This window comes from Stegodyphus dumicola, chromosome X1 (assembly GCF_044657685.1).
Source record: "Stegodyphus dumicola isolate Sdum_Otavi_A_Nest chromosome X1, ASM4465768v1".
Lineage (NCBI taxonomy): Eukaryota > Metazoa > Arthropoda > Arachnida > Araneae > Eresidae > Stegodyphus > Stegodyphus dumicola.
Window position 1 is genome coordinate 217,885,458 of NC_140780.1, and position 25,475 is coordinate 217,910,932.

Sequence of the window (25,475 nt, forward strand, 5' to 3'; positions counted from 1 at the left end):
GGCAGCACTGCTTTCCTCGTTTCTCCTTAGATTTTTCATTTGAACTTACATTAATATTATTTCTCGATAAGAGCAAGTAATCCAGTTCAGTTTGACGGTTCTGTATTTCTTGCGCAATATTCGCACGATATCAGAAGAATGATTGAAAAAAAAAATTATGCTCATCGACTGGAAATTCTTACTTCATGAAATAAATCGGAATAACTACAGATTTAGAGGAAACACGTTTTGAATACGTTATAATCTTAATACCCGACAAGAAAATTTTGCAAATTTCTTCTGCCATTATGAATATTTAATCAATTCGAACAGATTATCATTCAGACTTTTAGAAACATTTTTTCACTTACACAATATAAAACGTAATGCATATCTATATATAAAGTTTTTTGGAATTACATTGATGATAATAATAAAAATTTTCCTCCAACGCGTATTATGAATTCGATCCAAATAACAGTAACTAAACTGCTTAGAAAATCGGGGATATTCACTTTGGGATGAACTAATTAAACTCTATTACATTTCATGAGCCACATTATTGATTAACGTGTTGTTATTTTAATGCATTTTCTTGTTTTAGAAGGAAAGAGAGAAAATATACTTGGACAATCTTACAGCTTTCAAGACAGAAAACTAATTATTATATAATGAAAAATAATTAATAAAATTTTGATGCATCGAGGCGGCATAAATTTCTGAACAAAGGTGCAAATGTAATCAAGGTGAAGAGGTAGATGGATTTCTTGAATTTGATAGTTAACACTGAATATAAGAAAGTTTTAAGATTCATTTAAAAATTTTTATTCCATTATTATGAAACACGTTCAAGTGTAACAATTTATTTTTTAGTTCCCAGCTCGGAAGTAATTAATTGATACAAATGATTTGCCGTTTTTGAATCTTTCCTGAGCCTATAGCTCAATCTCTTAACTTTCAAACATACACTTTTGGGGATTTAAAAAATATCCTAATGCTGAATAGCAGTACAAAAATATCGAAATATTATCTATATTTCAGTCTTTTAGCAAAAGAGAAAATATCCCATATAAATCACTTATTCGCAAAGTTTATGCTACTACTGTAACCACTGCATGCAGTTTTAAGCTCAAGTCATGCAAAGAGCACTACTGCATTATTTTCAATATTTTATTTTACGTACATGATTAAAAAAATTATGAAATGCAATTCAAGGAGAGATTTATTGATTTTACTCATCTACTTTTTCACATTGATTACGTTTGTACATTAGTTCAAAAATGTATGCAACTCGGCGCATGCAAAGTTTATTTCAATAATTTTTATATTTTAGACGCTGTTGGACTTCAGCAGTCTTTTTACTTCCTTATACGAAGTAAAGGAAGTATTGTAATCAGGAAAATTTCGGGTATCATATTTCAACAAAAATATACATTTTGGCCGCTATTGAATGCAATTTAACGATGCTTTTGCTTGACATCCGTACTGAAGGACAGAATAAAGGACTCTTTTTCCTCAGACGAATTATAAAACTAATTTAACATGGATTCGGAAGAGATTTTTTCGTGGCGTCTGTACGTACGTACGTACGTAGGTATGTATGTATCTCAAAAACGAGTGTCCTCAGAACTTTGAAATTTTGAATATATGACTGCTGAACGCTGCTCAAGTGGACTGCCGCCCTTAACTATAGTAAGCCTTACGGTATTTGTTACCACTTGGCAGATGCTGTCTAATCATGACTCGCTGATCCGACAGCATTTATTATTTCAAAATCTTAGGTTTCATAATCACTCATTGTTTTACATAGGTTTTTAGTATCTATGACTGAGTTGTGCACCTCCTTTTTTAGTTGCAATCGGTCGCACGAAAAGTATATAAATATATATGTATATATAGCCACTCGCCTCAGTGAGCTTAGTTTTTTTTTCTTATATGTTGTGCGCATTTTTTGCTTCAAAAATGATTGCACTATCTTATTTTTTTCCGGTTGTTCTTCCAATTAAGGTATTTATACCTTTAGTTAATCTTCATGCAATAGTTGTTGAATTATCAATAATTTAAAAGTTGTTTAAGTGCCTCTAAGCCTAATTCTTGTTTACCATAGGAGCCATATTTGTTTACATTTGAATCTTAGCAGAACAGTGAATTAAATCTTGCTGCTCCTTCAGTGTCTTTTTGCCGAGTGGGACCAAAAGGAAACTTTTAGTTTTGTGCTCCGAAAAATCTGCCTTTTCCCCTGCTGGCCGAATTGCTTGCATTTGCGCAGAAACACGATTTTAATTGTAAAATTTTTTTATTATTATTTTAACTGTATTTGGTGTTTTATTTTTTCTATATTTTCCAATTTTTAATGAAGTTATTTTGAGGTTTTATGTATTTTTACCTTGCCGCGAACTGGAAACAGAATTAATTGAATGAGAAATATGTCTCTAATGAAATTCGAGGAAATAAGTTTAAATGAAATGCAGGAAAAAGTGAGTATAATTTTAATATTCTGTACAAGGAAGTCATGGGGTGTACACATCAGATTTTTTCTCTCTGTTATCTCCTACAAACAAGAAAATACATTAAAGTAATAGCCAACGTCAATTATATGAAGATGGGATTTAAGTTTCGACCGTCTTTTAGAAATGTTCTTGATTAAAACACATTTCCCTAATTTGAAATTTTTGTTAGAAGTACATATCTTAACTATTCTTTGATCCTTGAAGGCGTTGGCGAAGAGATCGCATGAAATTTTTAGAATAATTATTTCTTCACACAGAATAAAAAAATGTTAATTAGTTAACTCCAAGTTTTTACAGAGTTTGCCTAAGTAGATCAGAGTCTAAGATTCATTCAAGATATAAAGTTCATTTAAAGTCATACCTTTCTTCTGTCGACTGACATTAAATACTGTCTTCTTACGCGTGGAACTCAACTTTTACTTCTCTCTGATTACCTACCATTTGTTTTGAGACAAATTTCAGGAATTGAAAAGATTTTATAATGTACTGGCACGTTCCTAAAGCTATAAATGTTCAGATTAGTATTTCAAAGTTATACTACGAATTCAAATAGGCATTTTAAGTCAGAGTCGAGTTTTTGTAGTTTTTTTTTCTACGTGTAACTGGATGTGAGAGATTTTTCCTTGGAAAGTCCCTTGGAAGACATCAGTCTTTCAAGCAGATAGCTCTTTCGTGTTTTTTCCTTAATCTAATAACTAAGCAATATCTGTTATAGTTAATTAATCATAAGCAAGCAGGCGAACGGTTAATTTTTATAGGACTCATTTTTACTGTCTGTTCAAAGCTATATCAGTCAAGTTTTGATAGTTATACGAACATATGAACATTTCAGAAAATTAGTTTCTAATACCTTCAACAGCTTAAAACATTTTAACCTTTATGAAAGGTCTGGTATAGAGGTGATAATTTCTAAAGGAATCAATAATTTAATGCTTTGTTCCACCGTATTTTAAGTAAAGGTAGGAAATTCTTATTCTAAATAATTTAGTTTTCATAAACAGGGAAACTGAGGTTGAGTTAATAATGCCCTTTATAGTTTATACTATGATAAAATAAATGAAGCTGCATTCATATTAAAACAGAATGACATATTAAAAAAAGCATATATATTCTATACAAAATTCAAGATGAAATTCAGAACGTTCCTTTTTTAAATTAAAAACTATTTAGATATTAAAAATAAAGAAACTTAATTTTATGGCGTTACTACAATTATATGTTAAAGAACAAATATAATAGCATCAATATAATACACTTGGTGATATTTCCTACAATATTAATTCTGCTTTTTCGGATTGAACGTGCATTTAATTTGCGCAACAATATTTTATTTCTAGACGTAGAAGGGCACATTTATAACACGTAAGACTGTAACTGTAACTACATTCCTAGGTTGTTTTTCCCCCTTACATTTAATGTTTTCAGCAAAAATACTTATTTTTTAATGTTCTATGTGATTTTCCTTTTCTCCAGATTATAAATCTCTACTTTGAATTACAAGATAAGAGGACACTGCTTACAATTAACTGCTTTACTACATCCCTCTTCTACAGTTTTCCACAATCTAGCCAATTTTTAGTCTACATTTTTAAAAAGCGCTAATTTGCTTTTATTATTCTAGAAGGACTATAGAACTCTGGTTAAATATCAAGAGCTTTCGCATGAATAAAGAAAGATATAGATCTGATTCCTTTTTGAGGAGGGCATTCTTTTCTCAAAACATTTAGTTATGATTTCTAATGTCGTGGTTAGAAGTTTTATTGTGATCGAGTAGTTTTCATTAAGGGTTCTGGGGATAAAGAAACTCTTTTTCAGAATTTGGAATCTATAAAACATTACTTAGATAACTCTCATAGTAGATTTTAACTTTTTTTTTCCTATTGTTAACTTTTATTTTGTTTTGCACGAGAAATCAACAGAAATAAAAAACTCTTTCTAAAACTGTAGAGACATTAGATATTTTTTTGAAACAGTGACATACTTGTGACATACTTGTGACAATTAATGTTAAAAATTCACTTATTTTCGCCAGCAAAAACGTTCGTTTTTCAAATTATCAGTTTACACTTTACGTTTAACGGAAAGTTTACAACTTTTTTAGAAGTTCTATTGTTTATAATAATGCCTTCGATTAAGATGCACAATAAAAAAATGAAATCGATTTGTATAAAGCGTGTCTTAAAAATTTCTTAAAAATAGTGTCTTAAAAATAGTCTTAACTTTCCGAAAACGTAAAGTTTACTACTTTTTTTAGTAGTTATATTGCTTTCGTTTAAGATGCACAGTAAAAAAATTAAATCGATTTGTATAAAGCGTGTCTTTAAAACGTTTTCATGATGTATATGAAATAAATTTTTGACATATTTCTGTGTTAAAAAAGATATAAAATAAATTATCAACTTAATAACAAATGTCGGTTTTTGCTGTTTAAATTGCAATTAACCTTTATAACTCAGCATTACAAAACTTAAAAAACGAAAAAAGAACTTTTCTTTGCGCTCAGGTGGATTCACTTTCTATATCTGATCTTCTTCCTTTAAACAAGGCCCACGGTTGAACGAGAGCAATGATATGGTAGAAAGACCTTTGTTTCGCTTAGTTTAGCTTTTTCACAAATCAGTGATTTATAATTGATAAAACGCGATGATTTTTTTCAGCGGTGCTTTCAAATTGTTGAGTCAAATAGTTCAGGTATTTATTGCGATCGCTAACCAGCTTCAGATTTTGAGTATCTATTCTTTTATTTTTACCTATTTTTAACTACACAATTAAACGTCACTATTGTCAAAAACAGGAATTGCTTGGCTTACACGCTTTTCGAAAAGACGCACGATCCGACGAAAGTGGAGGATTCGCAACATTTATTATAATCTCATAATACTATATGTATATGATTTTCCTAACCAAACATTACATCAGCATTTTCAAGTTATTTTCATGCACGAATTTCTTTAGAGTTGCAAACCCTAGTTTAGCATTTTAACACCCTAGAATTTCGACAGCTTTTGGTTATTGATAATTTAAATTCACGTTGTTGACGAATAATGCTTGTGATAATGTTAATATTAATTTTATATTTCTCATACAACTAAAAAAAATTAGTTAGTTTTCAAGGTTTCCTAATTTCAAAATCTATACAAAACTATCGAACAAAATTATCTTAAAAAATTCACTAGTTATTCCCGTCTGTATTATATTTAAAAGGAGAAAATATATAGATTTTCTTGCAAATTCTGCACTGAAAACGAATGAAACAGCGATCCTGTGACTTCAAAAATATATGGAATTAACCACATTGTCTTTGAAAAGTACTGAAAAATATGCATTACGTTTGAAATATATTTAAAATTCACGTGAGTATTTAAGCGTCACAACACCAAAATTACACTTCCATATATTTATTACACATATGTGTATATAGATTATACGATTATATAGAAATTCATTATGCGCTTACATTTCTATTCTAATTCCACATTTTCTATTAGGCAAACTTTCTCCCTTATTATCATTTTGCGAAGATGTTCGCACACAAAAAAAAGTAACAAACTGTTGTAATAATACATAGTACACGGTTATTTTATAGTGATGAATATCACCTTAACATAAAATACGTCTAAGGAAATTAAATTTGACAGAATTATAAAATTTCCTTTAAAATTTGGTAAAAAATAAAACAATCTTTTGTTTTTAACTGGTGAAATTAAACCTCGTGTAGCACCAAAACCAACTAAAACAATTCAATGTATTTCGAGACAAAAAACAGCTGTCTTATCTCTTTAAGAGTAAATAAATTCTATTGAAGAACCGCTATTTTGTTTCTTTGTTTATATCGGGACTTTTCATTTGATATCAAACAAACAAAGAGTGAATATTTGTTGACTAAATGACTGGCGTGTAGCACGCACTTACTAACATTTCTAGGAAATTAATACTGTTTTATTTAGTATATTTATCAATTTACAATAAAAATTTAGCATTCCAATTTTGCTCGAAAATATAGTACAAATCTGAGGCTATCGAGTATGATATTTTCCACAGTAAAAAACAAACCTCTGTGATAAATGAGTGTTCAATAATTTTAGATATGAAAATCCTTATAGGAGTTAATATATGCAACAAAATACAATGATTGTATCATCATCAACTCCATCCTCATCAAACTCAAAACAGTAAATTTTCGTATTTTTCATGCATTACAAAATGTGTTACATCATATTAGCTCACAGCAAGTTAAAATGAGAATCAAAATGCAACGTTTTATGTACAGGATTTGAGAGGGAACTGTCGCAGGAGATCAACGGTAAATCTACACCCACTATTTAGCAGTTTTAGAAAGCATTGTTAAACACCAATTTTCATAAGATAAAAATCAATATAGCTTGGTCGTAAATAAATAGTTAAAAAAAAATATCCAGAGTTTTACTCATATATCATTTTAATTAAGTAACTCGCATTATAGGAATCAAGTATTTCTATTCCGCGCTATGTGCATAAATAATTTTTATGAAAAATTAAATAAATTAGGTGATTTTTAAGACTCGCACCGTAAAAAGAATATTTGCTCTTCGCCTGAAGCCTAGAAATTACATACTGCTTCATTCCTCTATCATAGACATTTAATCAATTTGTAAATATATTTCTGACAAATTCCAAAATGTTGTGCAAACATCAGTTGAACAATACTAAAACAGATTCCATTTTCGATTGATTATAGAAATTTCATTTCATTTATTTAAATTATTCTTATATCACTGAAGTTTACATCTTCTAATAAAATTTCTTGAACCAATTAAAATTATCACAAAAATGGGGGGAAATGATATTTTATTCGAAAGGAATCACAACGGCATTTTATAAATTTTATTATTAATTTTAGACCCCAAAATTGTTTTTAGATTATTTTTTAGCTAATATTAACAAAGTACAAAATAAAACAAATAATTAAAAAAATGTACAAATGAAAGCAAATAATATTGAATCATAACATTGATTCAATATTATTTGTTTGGAATTGTCTATAGTCATTAACGTATAAAAAATTGTGTGATATATTAAATTAAAAGTATAGAAATTGAAGTGGAAATAAAGCAAAGAATATGTTTCGTTTCACATACCGCTAAGGAATACAGACATTAGCTTCATTAAAATCAGCATAATTTAGTCAGCGGAGTTACCGAATGCCGAAGCTGAATCCGATCGAATAAGAAGATGAGTTTCTTTACGGTTTGCCTTGGGACTGAATGAATGAAGAAGCTTGGATGTCAGTGGCCGATTCGACAGAGACCTATTTCTGCACTAGCCCGCGGCGCTCAGCTACTTTAAAGTAGGTGACGGGAAAACTTCAAAACCGCCTTCTTACAGGTCGGTTCCCTCTCAGTCCCAAGCCTGAAGCACTTCGGTATTTTCGATGCTCTAATCATTAATGGCATTTTTTACTCTGCCTTCATTTGATTTAATTAACCCTGATATTATACAAGACGCCCTCTGCTAGAGTATCTTTTCAGAGCGAGGAATTTATGCAGATATGCATTTTCAGATGCACTGATGACGATCTCAGAGTACGTGTCAAACTACAGAATAAAGTAATCACATTTCAAATACTTTTGCATGGTTACTCACCTTCTGAAACTTTACACTTGAATTTATTGATTGAACAAGCACTATAAAACCATCTTTGGATGTTACCTTAAAAAAAGCAGAAATTAAATATTAAACTTTTATTTAAACCTGCCACTGACCAAGAGAATGAGATTCCCTAAACACTGGTATTTCGACGTGGATTTCACTCTTGTCGAAGGCGATGAATTTATGAGTATTTTCGACGTTTTCCGCATGCGTTACAAATAAGAGCCAATTTCCTTTAGAAAGTACTCAACGAGGTGGAGATGAGCATTACTAAGGCATCACTTTATGCTGACAGGCCTAGAGTCCTTTGCCTTACGAATGTGCACATATTTCTTTGAAACCATCTTTAGAAATCAAATCTCATTCGGTGTCAATATTTTGCAATAAGATTTATTCAAAATAATTTTAGGACACGTGCTCAGCATAGACTCGTTTCTCAACATTTAACTGTTTCAAGTATTACAAAAATCCCAAAACGGAAGAGGGAGAAATTTAATATGTACCCAAAATGGGTAAAAATAAATGAAAATATTGTCAAGATAATTTTGAAAACTTATGATTTGTATTTTAAAAGAGATTTTGGAGGATTCTATTTCTTCCAGACCGATTACTGGAATTAAATATCTTTAAAGTGGAGATAATTGTACAGTGTGATTGCTAATAAATAATATTTAACTCAGAGTAGACAGGAGCTGTTTTTCTGGAAATTCAAACGAATTAAATAAAGTTTTCGAAGCACATTCACATAGTTAGTAAACAGATATCGTTACTTTACAGCAACTTTGAGAACACAAACTGGTTGGAACTTCTTCTAAAACAATATGTATTGTTACTGTTTCATCGATTTTGCTTTTGCAGTCATTTTGATCATGCAAAATTCCTATAGCAAGTAAAATTCTAAACACAACTAATGCAAGAGATATTTATAATGCAAGAGAAGATTTTTAGGGGAGTAAAAAATGATTAAAATGTTGTTACGAGTTTGTTAATATGTAAATAATTTTAGTCAAATTATATGTAAAATTTTAGTATCTTTTGCATAAAGCAATATGAAATGCCTCAAGACACGAAGCTCTGCTGAAAAAATAAGATTACAGAATTAACATTGAGGTAAATGGCAATTTCGCTAAATTGGCGAGCTATCGCCAAGATGGGGATAATTTTGGTGATTAGGTTTTTCGCCAAAATTGGCGATAAAAAGCTAAAAGTCACCAAGCTTGACGACCACCTGGAGACAATAATCTCCCTGTATAACTGTAATTGATCTCTATACTGTAACCGCATCTACACTTTATATGTAACTTTAACCGTATATGCCTTCAGTAATTTCTAGAAATAGAAGGTACTAGGTATTTCTCAGCGGCTGAGGGTGGAAGGAACTATATAAACTCGGAGAGAGCGTCAGTTCTCAGCTTTTTAATTCGGAGTATTGAGATCTCCGTGCGAACTTTGCTGTTTAGATTCGCTTAGCAATGTATTGTGTTTAACATTCTTTATAGTTTGAAGTGATAACTACTGGTTATGCTCTGTTATTCCGAGAAGAGCGCTGTGCGGGTAGCTTTGTGGAAAGTTCCATCACTGTAAACGTTCCTTTAGGGAAAATAAACTTTATGAAGCTTTCATCCATTCTGTGTGCATTCAGTCCATTACGAACTCGTACTCAAGCAACAATATACTCCTAAAAAGTACGAACATGCATGTATTAGCATAAATTAAAACTGCCAACTTCAAAGGAAAGCTTCCGCCCCCCCCCCCCGGTCACACACAAAGTCAAGCGATTAATATTTTTTATTTTTAGAGAAATAGCTGTTAGTATTTTCAGGAAATATCAGATTTTTACAGTCAAATGATCAAGAGAACAAAGCTTCAGTATGAAAGTGAATAGCAGTGTATCAGCTTACAGGACAAATTTTCAAGGGAAGGGAGAACATTTGTCAAATTAGGGGAAATTTTAATCGTAAAAGGATAAATCTTTTCAGACATAGTGCTTGGAATTTTAAATAAGATTAATATTGTTCTACTCCTTCTTAAGGATTTATTTTAATCAACATATTATTTTATGAGTTGACCTATATTATCACTTCTATTTTCCATCACTTCTCACTAAGATGTAGAAGAAGAGTTAGTGTGTGTATGAAGTTCCTGAAAGTTAGAGAGAGCTTTGAGAGTTAGAGAGAGCAGTGACGCTGACCGTTGTGATATTTCCTCTCCCAGCTCTGAGAGTTGTTTGATTCGGTGTCAGCCTTTTTAGTAGATGAAGTTAAAGCTGATCCAACACTTGTTCAGCTTTTGAAGTTGTGAACCTCTAGCGTTAAATTACTTTTAATTTCAATTTTATTTTTCTCACATTTTATGTTTCTGAAATTCCCCAAGCTAACGGAAATTTATTTGTAAACACAAGGTATGCATTATTAAGTTTAACATAAAAAGCTTTGTGTAAGTCTTCTTCTGTTGTTACCTGCGTACACGGGAAGATAAGTTGCCTAATGGTCTCAATAGGGCCCAGGGTTCTAAGTTAATCAAAGGAATGCCTTGAACCCTAGAGGTTTACTTTACGCCGCTGGAATTTTTTTCCGGTTAAACTTATTTAAAAAAACGTGTCCAGTTTTACTTTCCCTCCCGAATTTAATATATTACTCCTCACATTTAGAAAGTAGCATCCGTTTTCTAACAAAAAAGAATGAAACAAACTAATTGAACAAAAGCTTCTTAGGTGAAAATAATTACTATAAAATTCCCTTCTAAACCAGAAAATTAGTGTTAAAATTAATATAAACTGAAATAATTTCATAATTATAATATAAAAGAGGGGGGAACCGATCATTCTCAGCGAGTGAGTGATGTGTGATTATGGCAAAGCCTCGAGGGCTATCTCGCCTAAGGGGAGGGATGCCTTCGTGGAGGACTTTCTGAGAGAAACTGGCTCGTTTACACGTTTCACATGTGGAAAACCACGAAAACGCCAATGCAGCCGGTCCGTTCCCGCGATTCGAAACTCGGACCGAACTACCAGTGTTCAGCGACTTTACCGCTCGGCCGCGAGAGGGCCCATTCTCAGCGAATTGAATTACACCAGCCTGGATATCCTAAAAACATTAACCGGAGCTAAGGTTTCAAAGCTTTTACACATTCAACACGTTTTTGCATATATAGATTCGTAGATGGATCTTTAAATTTTGACAGCAGCTTTTGCGATATAGCTGCCCTAAGTCCTTCTAACGGGGTAGGGCCATATGCTAACACCTAGAAAGCCAATAGTTTATTTATGATCACATATTCCAATTCGTTGGAAGTTTTAATGTATGTTATATGGCATAGCTTTGGTAGGCATGTGAAGCCGTTAAAAGTGAAAATCTAAATCAGCAGTTTACAAAAGCATAGAAATGGATTATCATGGTACTTATAACAGAGTCAGGGCCGTTCGTAGGCCATTGGCTGCCCGCGTACTTTCCTAAGATTGACGCCCCCAAATTAAAAAAAAATGTTTAATGACTAATACATTTTTTATTTCATACTCACTAAGTACTTACATATGACAAACTGTATAAAACGTACTTGCAATGAATTTAAAATATTTAGGCTTGGTATCGCGAGAGTCCGGCCGCCCCTGATTTTGGCCGCCCCCTTGGTTTTGCGAGCTACACCCCCGCTAGGAACGGCCCTGATAGTGGTATTAAAATTCACTGATATCACTGCCTTTATTCAAATTCATTCCTGCAATATTTGTTTTTCTGAATACAGTGTTAAGTAAGTGGTCAACCTTGTAGAAAACAACGAATGGACATCTACCGCATACATAATTTTCTTTTCACGATAAAATTCAGAAAATGGTCTGGGGCTTATTTCAAAATAAAAAGATAATAAATAGGATTAAAATATTCTTTTTGTACAACAGGACATTAGTAGATAGAAAATGGGGGTTCTGCGACAGGTGGATCAGTGGATCAGGGGGCGTGGTCAATGACATCACAGAGGGCGGGGCCAAAGGCAACGTCATTACACTAGGAGGCGTGGTTTCGAGTGGAGTTGAGTTGTTCGTAGACTACTGATTGAGTTGTAGACCTCCTGCTTTTCATTTAAAGTTAGTTTTTTTTTTTTAAATTGACAACGGGAAATATTTTCTGCATCTTAATTTTGATGAAATGTCGATGCTGCCCTCTCTTGACGAAAAAGTGAATTATATGTTTTAGAAATATATTTTTTAAGTCTGGTGTTAAAATTATTCAATGCGCGACTCTGAAAACAATGTAAAAGAAACAAATATAAAAAAGACTTTCCTTTAATGATAGTTCATCATGTCATGAAAATGAAACTACAAGATAATTTGTTTTTGTTACTCAATTTTATTCTGATACTTTTATCCTTTCTAGTTTTCCATGAAACTTTAACTTATTTCTTAGGTTTCCTGTTCATAATAACATATTCATTTACTGTCATATTTTTTTTAATACTTAAGACGTTTCTAATTTGTAATATTTATTTATTTTCCACATACTATTTTTTCCCACCTTTCATAAATTTCAGCATACCCTGATTTTTAACTTATATGTTATATTTCACAAACGTTCCCGCACGTGCTGTTTATTTGTTACATTACTTAATTTTAGATGAAATTTCACACTTGTTTTAACGTTATAATGTTCAATATATTCTCAATTTTAACTTCATTTACTTTTTTTAAACCATTCTAGTATTCTATACACACTTTAACTTAGTGGTATGAAATTGTATTTAAAAAGAAACGTTTATTTTTCATGATCTTAGTTCTTTTACTAAATTTCCTACAGAATTTCTAATTTCTTTCACATGTTCAACAATATTTTCCTTATATTACCGAATATTTTTTTAAAAACTTAAGTCTATAACTGTTAATTGCTTTTTTTACGTTCACGATTTCCCTTCTGTGTTTATATTTCTTAATTCTAGTTTAACTTATTTATTATAATGTTTTTATTTCTGTCTCATCACTCGTAATTCCAACATTTTATCCCTTTTTATTCATTTTAACGATATGGATTGTTTTCATTTACTCCATATTCAAATATTTCAAATATAATTTTTATAATACTTGTTTTATTCCTCGATCATAATAGATCCTCTACAGGTTTTACTCAGAAATTTCCATTCACAACTTTACAGTTTAATACCATTTATATCTAAATGTATTTCTTTCTCATATAGTTTTATGGTCTTCAAAGTTTCTAACATCATATTTAGTTTTAAATCCCGATTACCTTTAAGTGTGTTGATAATTTTCATTTCTAATTTTACAACCACGTTCAGTGTTTCATCCACACATACCAATATATTTCTTACATTTTCTGATATTTAGTCTATGTCATATTTCAGTACTTCAAATGAATTTACACTGCTCACACTATTATTTTTTCATATTTTAGAGACACTAACTATACTAATTTTAATATTTTTCCTGCACTAATTGCATCTATGTCAGCACTCATGCTAAACTAGCAATTGTTTTGCATCACATGCATAAAGAAATTCTTAAAACCAACTTTTTTCAATATCGTACTCAAATTACTGTTTTCCAGATAGGAATTACCAGTATTCTTTGGTTTTACTCTGTTACATCTTTTTAAATTTTAACATCTTACTTTTAATTCTAACATACATCTTTTAAACAGTTTTTTCTTTTAATGATAGCCTTACCTTATTTGTTCAAATTAATTCTTTCATTCACCTTCTTTACTACATTTCAGTACCTTCATAATTCACTATGCAAACGCAATGTCTTTCACTGACATTCTGTTTAATAATACCACAAGTTTCCTTAATTGACAAAAAGCGAATTATATCTCATTTCAAAATAGAACTACTATATTTTTGCACAAACATTTCCTTTATCCATTCAAGCCACCCCTTAACCTGTAACTGACGTAGCGATAGGAAAGGAGATTCTTATCATATGCTCTTTCGACATTTGAGGTTTCTAGAACTTCTTTGACAGGTATATCAATACCATCAGAAAATATACTTAACACTTTTACCCAGTTTAAAGGCAACATACTGTTATAAGAATGGTTTTAGTTAAATTTATAACACAAATAAACGCATTTTGTGCTAAATAGGCATAAACATTTAGATTCAGAATATTTCTTTTTAATCCGATGTAAGACTTGAATTTCATTCATGATACGGATTGTCTCTTGATTTTCTTTTTGTTTACCTTACACTAATAGAAAATTTTTATTTTACAAGTTCAGCTTTTAATGAAATAGAAATAAAAACTACGATACACCTGCTGTTTTTAAGAAAAGGAACTTTGATATATTTCTGGAAATGTAAATGCTTTTAGAGTTTTCTTTCAATAACGTTGATTTTCATTACTTTACTAACTTCAATAATTCTCTTATTAGCTAATATGAATGAAAGAAGATTGTCAAAAATGTGACACAGTATAATTCTTACGAACATATGTACCTTTACCAGCATACAGATATTACCGATTGAAATGAAGAAAGATACAGATATTTTACTCCAATCTACATTAAATTAAAAAAAAAATATTTAAACTTTCATACATTCCAAAGAATAAACGAAAACTCAATAGATATTGTCATGTTTGTATATATGAGATAAAAGTTTTATGAATGGTATTTAAAGTAATGCTTAGAACTTCATAAAAGCGAACATTCACTATGTTAATACACATATCATCAGTTATTTACATTAATCAATGTAATATTAATCATTACATGTACTATATGCATATATATTTAAAGTTTAATTGTCTTACAATTGAATAATTAACTATTGAGAGAAAGAGGTTCATATCTTACACTATTTAATTCACATGGAACAAATTTTTCCATCAACCACATTGAACCAAGTTTATTAAATTCGCCAAAGCTCTTTTATTTCTGCATTTTCACACTCACGACACATTTTAAATGTAACTATTGATTACCATTTCAAACACTGATATCATAACTCAGTGTTAACTCAGTGTAACTACATCATAACTCATTTTTTCCCTACTAACTACAATTTTATATATTCAAGAAGTACATCTGAGACATGATCATTTTCTACGTTCTAGCAAATCGATTCAATTGCGAACATACTATTAAGACTTGCGATTTTAGAAGACTTGCATGTATTAACGATGTCAACGTTTCTTCGTTTTTGTAAGATTCGTATCAAACCATGTCGCATTCGAATGTGGTGTAAGAGATCACTTTTTCTTTTAAACACTTGTAAACAATGGATGCAATTTATAAGAAGAGAAGTATCATGTTGTTTCAAAACATCATCATCAGCATATTTCTGTTTCTTTTGACACCAGCAAAATTTAAAAAAAAAAAAAAAAAAAAAGGTTCGTGAGATTTTCTTCAAATTCTGTTTTACTTGAAAAAAATGTCCGAACATTCAATACGATGTAAAGATTCATATTGTTTTAAATTCTTATGCTCACTAAATATTTTTTTATCACGATTTACTCTTAAAAGTAACTTTATAAGTTTTCATATCCTTTTTACATGAAAAGAACTTGTGATTATTCACTACAAAATTCTAAGACGAGAAGCTTCGCGACTTTTCAAACTACAAACTTAAATTTCTTAGGACATACACTACATCTGATGTTTCTTTCATGAGATTTCAAATATCTCTTCAGATTACTCGTATTCAAGAAACCTTACAAATATATCACATAAGTTCAGCGAATAATCGCTTCATAAACTCTTAAATTTTCAACACGAGTGAATCACTTGAAGCATATACTGCACTGTAAACATACAATACTTAAAAAAATTGTTATAAAAAATAAAAATACATTCATTTCACCAAGAAGCTTTTCTATTTAAATACATTTATTTATTTCCAAAGAACAAGTTTCTGTATTATACATAAAATATACTTAGAATTTTCTTTCATTAGTTAATATCAAATTAACAACAATATCCATTTACTGATATTTGATATACATGTTTGCTTTAAAATTAAAACTAAAATTTCAATATATTTCTATTAAAAAAACATAATGAAAAAAAATACTCATAACATCAACCAAAGACAGAAATTTAAATAGAATAGCTGTACTTATATTAGTGCATTTTTATAATCTTCATAACATTTCGATTCAAAAAACCTATTACAAAATAAATGAAACATTTTTTTCTGCCTTAAAGAATCTCTTATATTTTTAAAATTAATACATAAAAATATATCTTCACCAATATATTTAATTCTGTCCTCAACACTTATTATAATGCAATCATGTCTTGTTTGTGAAGGATGATTTACAATGCAACCTTCGCATTTATATAGCTTTTTTATCACTGAATTTAATTCAGTTTTGATAGAGTTTATGAGTTCTTTAAAAAGTTCATCATCATCACTTACCATATCCGAACAATTGTTTTTACATTTGATTTTCAACGGTAAAATAATTTCAAAAATACTTTTATATAAAGTATTAGATACATCAGGAATAATTTCTTTCAATTTTTTAAAATATCACAGTTTACTTTTAGGTATGTAGGTTTTAGTTTAAAAGAATTTTCATCTTGTTTAGAAACTTGTTGAAAAATACACTCACCTTCTTTGTTGAAAACTACCAACTCATTATTGCAAATGATGCTGGCACTCATATAGACAAGATTAAATTCATATATTTTTGAGGAAAATTCTTGCCATGTTGCAGGAGTTATAACAACACCGCGTGTAGTAGGGTATATTATTTTATTTTGTTCCACACATTCACGTAGATGAATGTTCATTCTGTTTTCAAACTGATTTATGGACACAAAATATCCCCAACCAAGAGTCCACTGTGCAATCAACTTCGAACTTTCTTTTTTCTGTTCTCGATTATTCGGCATGAAGATATTTTCAGGAACAGACTTCATATAGTGGGCAAACCAGTCATCCTCTGGAAGTTCATCCTCATTATCTTCCAAGCGTCGTTTTTTAATTTTCGAAATTTTTATGGTTCGGAATGTGATACTAATTCTAGGATCTTTAACGTCAGGTTGAGAGGGTATTCCGTGCATCCAAAATTGATTCGTTGGGTGTTTCATTACAAGGAGAGTTCCATGAGTTAAGTCCACGCTTCGAGATGTGAAATTTCGCCTGGTAAATACCATTTGACGTTTTGCACTTAAACTGATGATAGGTATATCACTTTCAGGTTCGAGACAAGTTTCATTGTCTTTATGCGTTGAAATTTTCGCCACTCCGTCAGGATAATAGTTCAATAAAGGAAAATTATATTTTTTGCCAGTTATCGTTTCAACATAATCTTTTACATTTAGAAGAGTTTGAGTCCATGGTTCTGCACAAATGCTCGTTCCAGAGAATTCGTAACTAGGTCCTTCATCACCAAAAGAGTACTTTTCTTCGTGGAACATACTGAGTCCCATTAATTTCAAATCTAATATTTTTAAAATCATAATTTGATAGTTCATCTAGCAAAATATCAGTTTCATTTCGTGAATAAAATTCTTCGTATAATTCCACATTTAACTCTGTATCACATATATTCCTCATATTCGCTTTTGAATCTAAAGACAATTCTGAATGATATAGAAATACGTAGCATTCTTAAATAGCAAAAATTATCTAAAACATACATTAACGAAATGATTTCATCAACACTTATCGTAATACATTCTTGTCATGTCTTGTTTGTGAAGCCAGTCTTTCCGGCGTCATATGTGTAAAAATAATCATGATAGGATAGTGGCAAAGAGTTATAGTGTCCTAATGTTGTTATTCTGAACCTCGATATTACATATATGCATAAGGAGAATCTTAAAAGTATCATCCACTTATCATGATAGAGTAATGGAAAATTTCTAAAACTCTGATAATCATACGCGAAAGAATGTATTATCTTAAGGTTGTTGTTGCTATTCCAAGTTTGACAATACATACAGAAGTGAAGGAAGACCCTTGATGAGTGCTGCACGTTATCATGATAACGCGAAGTCTACAGCGCTTATCAAGGATCTTCCTTCACTTCTGTATGTACTGTCAAACTTGGAATAGCAACAACAACCTTAAGATAATACATTCTTTCGCGTATGATTATCAGAGTTTTAGAAATTTTCCATTACTCTATCATGATAAGTGGATGATACTTTTAAGATTCTCCTTATGCATATATGTAATATCGAGGTTCAGAATAACAACATTAGGACACTATAACTCTTTGCCACTATCCTATCATGATTATTTTTACACATATGACGCCGGAAAGACTGGCTTCACAAACAAGACATGACAAGAATGTATTACGATAAGTGTTGATGAAATCATTTCGTTAATGTATGTTTTAGATAATTTTTGCTATTTAAGAATGCTACGTATTTCTATATCATTCAGAATTGTCTTTAGATTCAAAAGCGAATATGAGGAATATATGTGATACAGAGTTAAATGTGGAATTATACGAAGAATTTTATTCACGAAATGAAACTGATATTTTGCTAGATGAACTATCAAATTATGATTTTAAAAATATTAGATTTGAAATTAATGGGACTCAGTATGTTCCACGAAGAAAAGTACTCTTTTGGTGATGAAGGACCTAGTTACGAATTCTCTGGAACGAGCATTTGTGCAGAACCATGGACTCAAACTCTTCTAAATGTAAAAGATTATGTTGAAACGATAACTGGCAAAAAATATAATTTTCCTTTATTGAACTATTATCCTGACGGAGTGGCGAAAATTTCAACGCATAAAGACAATGAAACTTGTCTCGAACCTGAAAGTGATATACCTATCATCAGTTTAAGTGCAAAACGTCAAATGGTATTTACCAGGCGAAATTTCACATCTCGAAGCGTGGACTTAACTCATGGAACTCTCCTTGTAATGAAACACCCAACGAATCAATTTTGGATGCACGGAATACCCTCTCAACCTGACGTTAAAGATCCTAGAATTAGTATCACATTCCGAACCATAAAAATTTCGAAAATTAAAAAACGACGCTTGGAAGATAATGAGGATGAACTTCCAGAGGATGACTGGTTTGCCCACTATATGAAGTCTGTTCCTGAAAATATCTTCATGCCGAATAATCGAGAACAGAAAAAAGAAAGTTCGAAGTTGATTGCACAGTGGACTCTTGGTTGGGGATATTTTGTGTCCATAAATCAGTTTGAAAACAGAATGAACATTCATCTACGTGAATGTGTGGAACAAAATAAAATAATATACCCTACTACACGCGGTGTTGTTATAACTCCTGCAACATGGCAAGAATTTTCCTCAAAAATATATGAATTTAATCTTGTCTATATGAGTGCCAGCATCATTTGCAATAATGAGTTGGTAGTTTTCAACAAAGAAGGTGAGTGTATTTTTCAACAAGTTTCTAAACAAGATGAAAATTCTTTTAAACTAAAACCTACATACCTAAAAGTAAACTGTGATATTTTAAAAAATTGAAAGAAATTATTCCTGATGTATCTAATACTTTATATAAAAGTATTTTTGAAATTATTTTACCGTTGAAAATCAAATGTAAAAACAATTGTTCGGATATGGTAAGTGATGATGATGAACTTTTTAAAGAACTCATAAACTCTATCAAAACTGAATTAAATTCAGTGATAAAAAAGCTATATAAATGCGAAGGTTGCATTGTAAATCATCCTTCACAAACAAGACATGATTGCATTATAATAAGTGTTGAGGACAGAATTAAATATATTGGTGAAGATATATTTTTATGTATTAATTTTAAAAATATAAGAGATTCTTTAAGGCAGAAAAAAATGTTTCATTTATTTTGTAATAGGTTTTTTGAATCGAAATGTTATGAAGATTATAAAAATGCACTAATATAAGTACAGCTATTCTATTTAAATTTCTGTCTTTGGTTGATGTTATGAGTATTTTTTTTTCATTATGTTTTTTTAATAGAAATATATTGAAATTTTAGTTTTAATTTTAAAGCAAACATGTATATCAAATATCAGTAAATGGATATTGTTGTTAATTTGATATTAACTAATGAAAGAAAATTCTAAGTATATTTTATGTATAATACAGAAACTTGTTCTTTGGAAATAAATAAATGTATTTAAATAGAAAAGCTTCTTGGTGAAATGAATGTATTTTTATTTTTTATAACAATTTTTTAAGTATTGTATGTTTACAGTGCAGTATATGCTTCAAGTGATTCACTCGTGTTGAAAATTTAAGAGTTTATGAAGCGATTATTCGCTGAACTTATGTGATATATTTGTAAGGTTTCTTGAATACGAGTAATCTGAAGAGATATTTGAAATCTCATGAAAGAAACATCAGATGTAGTGTATGTCCTAAGAAATTTAAGTTTGTAGTTTGAAAAGTCGCGAAGCTTCTCGTCTTAGAATTTTGTAGTGAATAATCACAAGTTCTTTTCATGTAAAAAGGATATGAAAACTTATAAAGTTACTTTTAAGAGTAAATCGTGATAAAAAAATATTTAGTGAGCATAAGAATTTAAAACAATATGAATCTTTACATCGTATTGAATGTTCGGACATTTTTTTCAAGTAAAACAGAATTTGAAGAAAATCTCACGAACCTTTTTTTTTTTTTTTTTTTTTAAATTTTGCTGGTGTCAAAAGAAACAGAAATATGCTGATGATGATGTTTTGAAACAACATGATACTTCTCTTCTTATAAATTGCATCCATTGTTTACAAGTGTTTAAAAGAAAAAGTGATCTCTTACACCACATTCGAATGCGACATGGTTTGATACGAATCTTACAAAAACGAAGAAACGTTGACATCGTTAATACATGCAAGTCTTCTAAAATCGCAAGTCTTAATAGTATGTTCGCAATTGAATCGATTTGCTAGAACGTAGAAAATGATCATGTCTCAGATGTACTTCTTGAATATATAAAATTGTAGTTAGTAGGGAAAAAATGAGTTATGATGTAGTTACACTGAGTTAACACTGAGTTATGATATCAGTGTTTGAAATGGTAATCAATAGTTACATTTAAAATGTGTCGTGAGTGTGAAAATGCAGAAATAAAAGAGCTTTGGCGAATTTAATAAACTTGGTTCAATGTGGTTGATGGAAAAATTTGTTCCATGTGAATTAAATAGTGTAAGATATGAACCTCTTTCTCTCAATAGTTAATTATTCAATTGTAAGACAATTAAACTTTAAATATATATGCATATAGTACATGTAATGATTAATATTACATTGATTAATGTAAATAACTGATGATATGTGTATTAACATAGTGAATGTTCGCTTTTATGAAGTTCTAAGCATTACTTTAAATACCATTCATAAAACTTTTATCTCATATATACAAACATGACAATATCTATTGAGTTTTCGTTTATTCTTTGGAATGTATGAAAGTTTAAATATTTTTTTTTTAATTTAATGTAGATTGGAGTAAAATATCTGTATCTTTCTTCATTTCAATCGGTAATATCTGTATGCTGGTAAAGGTACATATGTTCGTAAGAATTATACTGTGTCACATTTTTGACAATCTTCTTTCATTCATATTAGCTAATAAGAGAATTATTGAAGTTAGTAAAGTAATGAAAATCAACGTTATTGAAAGAAAACTCTAAAAGCATTTACATTTCCAGAAATATATCAAAGTTCCTTTTCTTAAAAACAGCAGGTGTATCGTAGTTTTTATTTCTATTTCATTAAAAGCTGAACTTGTAAAATAAAAATTTTCTATTAGTGTAAGGTAAACAAAAAGAAAATCAAGAGACAATCCGTATCATGAATGAAATTCAAGTCTTACATCGGATTAAAAAGAAATATTCTGAATCTAAATGTTTATGCCTATTTAGCACAAAATGCGTTTATTTGTGTTATAAATTTAACTAAAACCATTCTTATAACAGTATGTTGCCTTTAAACTGGGTAAAAGTGTTAAGTATATTTTCTGATGGTATTGATATACCTGTCAAAGAAGTTCTAGAAACCTCAAATGTCGAAAGAGCATATGATAAGAATCTCCTTTCCTATCGCTACGTCAGTTACAGGTTAAGGGGTGGCTTGAATGGATAAAGGAAATGTTTGTGCAAAAATATAGTAGTTCTATTTTGAAATGAGATATAATTCGCTTTTTGTCAATTAAGGAAACTTGTGGTATTATTAAACAGAATGTCAGTGAAAGACATTGCGTTTGCATAGTGAATTATGAAGGTACTGAAATGTAGTAAAGAAGGTGAATGAAAGAATTAATTTGAACAAATAAGGTAAGGCTATCATTAAAAGAAAAAACTGTTTAAAAGATGTATGTTAGAATTAAAAGTAAGATGTTAAAATTTAAAAAGATGTAACAGAGTAAAACCAAAGAATACTGGTAATTCCTATCTGGAAAACAGTAATTTGAGTACGATATTGAAAAAAGTTGGTTTTAAGAATTTCTTTATGCATGTGATGCAAAACAATTGCTAGTTTAGCATGAGTGCTGACATAGATGCAATTAGTGCAGGAAAAATATTAAAATTAGTATAGTTAGTGTCTCTAAAATATGAAAAAATAATAGTGTGAGCAGTGTAAATTCATTTGAAGTACTGAAATATGACATAGACTAAATATCAGAAAATGTAAGAAATATATTGGTATGTGTGGATGAAACACTGAACGTGGTTGTAAAATTAGAAATGAAAATTATCAACACACTTAAAGGTAATCGGGATTTAAAACTAAATATGATGTTAGAAACTTTGAAGACCATAAAACTATATGAGAAAGAAATACATTTAGATATAAATGGTATTAAACTGTAAAGTTGTGAATGGAAATTTCTGAGTAAAACCTGTAGAGGATCTATTATGATCGAGGAATAAAACAAGTATTATAAAAATTATATTTGAAATATTTGAATATGGAGTAAATGAAAACAATCCATATCGTTAAAATGAATAAAAAGGGATAAAATGTTGGAATTACGAGTGATGAGACAGAAATAAAAACATTATAATAAATAAGTTAAACTAGAATTAAGAAATATAAACACAGAAGGGAAATCGTGAACGTAAAAAAAGCAATTAACAGTTATAGACTTAAGTTTTTAAAAAAATATTCGGTAATATAAGGAAAATATTGTTGAACATGTGAAAGAAATTAGAAATTCTGTAGGAAATTTAGTAAAAGAACTAAGATCATGAAAAATAAACGTTTCTTTTTAAATACAATTTCATACCACTAAGTTAAAGTGTGTATAGAATACTAGAATGGTTTAAAAAAAGTAAATGAAGTTAAAATTGAGAATATATTGAACATTATAACGTTAAAACAAGTGTGAAATTTCATCTAAAATTAAGTAATGTAACAAATAAACAGCACGTGCGGGAACGTTTGTGAAATATAACATATAAGTTAAAAATCAGGGTATGCTGAAATTTATGAAAGGTGGGAAAAAAATAGTATGTGGAATTTAAATAAATATTACAAATTAGAAACGTGTTAAGTATTAAAAAAAATATGACAGTAAATGAATATGTTATTATGAACAGAAAACCTAAGAAATAAGTTAAAGTTTCATGGAAAACTAGAAAGGATAAAAGTATCAGAATAAAATTGAGTAACAAAAACAAATTATCTTGTAGTTTCATTTTCATGACATGATGAACTATCATTAAAGGAAAGTCTTTTTTATATTTGTTTCTTTTACATTGTTTTCAGAGTCGCGCATTGAATAATTTTAACACCAGACTTAAAAAATATATTTCTAAAACATATAATTCACTTTTTCGTCAAGAGAGGGCAGCATCGACATTTCATCAAAATTAAGATGCAGAAAATATTTCCCGTTGTCAATTTAAAAAAAAAACTAACTTTAAATGAAAAGCAGGAGGTCTACAACTCAATCAGTAGTCTACGAACAACTCAACTCCACTCGAAACCACGCCTCCTAGTGTAATGACGTTGCCTTTGGCCCCGCCCTCTGTGATGTCATTGACCACGCCCCCTGATCCACTGATCCACCTGTCGCAGAACCCCCATTTTCTATCTACTGACATTCATAACGATAGTAAATGACAAATAAAACTACATTCATTTTATAGGTAAAATAAGTCATTCGTGTCGTATAATATGTCCTCCTTTCCCCATTTCAAGATAGAACGCTTAATTTACTTTCAGCTTTATATTTTATTAATGGACAGTCTTATAATTTAGAAATTTAGAAAGGAAATGTAGAGATTTTTGCTTTTTTGCTCAAACGAAATGTCATGATAGACACAATCTGTACAAAAGTGTCTGAAAAATGAATCAAGTGGAAGGATTTAATGCTACCTAATAACAATGTGCACGAAATGTATGAGAAATTTGCTGGATTTGGAAATTTGTATAGCCTAATAGCAGTTTATACTGCATGCGCACTTTTTCGTTCTTTGACGTTATACACACACAGTGTTCTATACAATAATTTAACAATGTTCCGTTAAAGAAATATTGTAAAAATTATGAGGCGCTTTACAACGAAATAACTTGATTTATTGTTTACACATACTTTTAAATTACGCATTTTCCATCAGAGGCTATTTAGTCCATTTTCAAGACAGAAATTAACATTTGCAAACTAAAACTCATTATCTCCTAGGAGAAATTCAGGACTTAATAAATGTCACCATTTTTAAGCCGTTTGACTGTGGCTAAGAAATAGAAAACTCTTTCTAAATCATGCATTTCAAAAGTTCTTGAGCTAAAAGAATATATATATCATTGACACATATTTCTTTGATGATGCTGGTATGATCAGAAAAGCATTATTAAAAATCAAGTGTTCAAATGCTAACTGTTAAGATCTTATATACAAATGAAATTACTAAGTCTCCTATTAAAATATATTGATACAGAATCAGATTATCATAAGACAAGCACGGAATCTCAATTCAGATAGCAGTAAAAGAGTAATGCAAAATTTTCTTACAACAAGGTAAAAATAAAAATCTTCTTAGCTGTATTATTTACTATCTCTAAATAGAGGATCTATATTTACGTTTTGAAGTAGCACTGAATCGTGAAATCGGTTTCGATATTTAAAGTCAAAATTATAATTACAATTACTTTTTCAAGATAAGTAGGTAATGTACAAAAATCTCTACATTTCCTTTCTAAATTTCTAAATTATAAGACTGTCCATTAATAAAATATAAAGCTGAAAGTAAATTGCTTGACATTGGGATGTACGTGTTCCGCCATCCCAATGTCGAGCATTACACGTAAGGTGCTAGACCTATTTTGTACTAAAAAAAACTTTATCTACCGAACCTAGGTTAAAACATTCCGTTAGTACGGAATAGGTTGAGGAAGGAAAGAAGGAAAATTTGTGCTTTCAATTATTTTATACGTGTTAGTATTTAGTTCATGAAACAACTTAAATACTTGCTC

General features: G+C 30.0%; 2 protein-coding genes across 2 annotated transcripts in view; one reads left to right on the forward strand and one right to left on the reverse strand.

Annotated features, from left to right (window-relative positions):
- Positions 1 to 7,769, reverse strand: part of LOC118188304 (uncharacterized) — a 51,806-nt gene extending 44,037 nt beyond the window's left edge. Inside the window, exon 1 of the mRNA XM_035358719.2 lies at positions 7,607 to 7,769. The gene's annotated coding sequence lies outside the window, so the exon portion shown is untranslated. The remainder of the gene's footprint in view (positions 1 to 7,606) is intronic.
- The window catches only part of LOC146993412 (uncharacterized), a 198,171-nt gene that overhangs the window by 51,168 nt on the left and 121,528 nt on the right, over positions 1 to 25,475 (forward strand). The gene's annotated exons all lie outside the window — the stretch shown is intronic.